We start from the raw sequence: 379 nt of genomic DNA, 5'->3' as shown, positions 1-379 counted from the left end.
ACCAGCCAATCCCAACCAAGCCTTGAGTGCATGCCCAGGGCCACATGGCCCAGGCTCCCTGCTGGGGGAGGAGAGGCCTTCAGGATGAGATCCCATGGCTGATGGGAAAGGCAGCCCTCCTAACACCCTGGCCCCCAAGGCGTGGGTGGGGCCTGGAAAACTTCTCAATGCAACTGTCCCCAGCCCCCCACCCTGCGGAGGACTGGCTGAGGAGGGCGGAGCAGCCCCCTCGTCACCCATTGGATTTATGGGAATTTCCTCCCCATGTTCATTTAGACATTAACTCGGCCAGGGTAAGCCAAGGCAAACAGACCAGACCTGGGGTGGACAAGAGGACAGGCATCTGTGCCCTGTGGCCCTACATTGTCCTCCCACCGCC

This window comes from Stenella coeruleoalba (genome assembly GCF_951394435.1).
Source record: "Stenella coeruleoalba genome assembly, chromosome: 3".
Taxonomy (NCBI): domain Eukaryota; kingdom Metazoa; phylum Chordata; class Mammalia; order Artiodactyla; family Delphinidae; genus Stenella; species Stenella coeruleoalba.
This window is presented reverse-complemented; position numbering follows the sequence as displayed.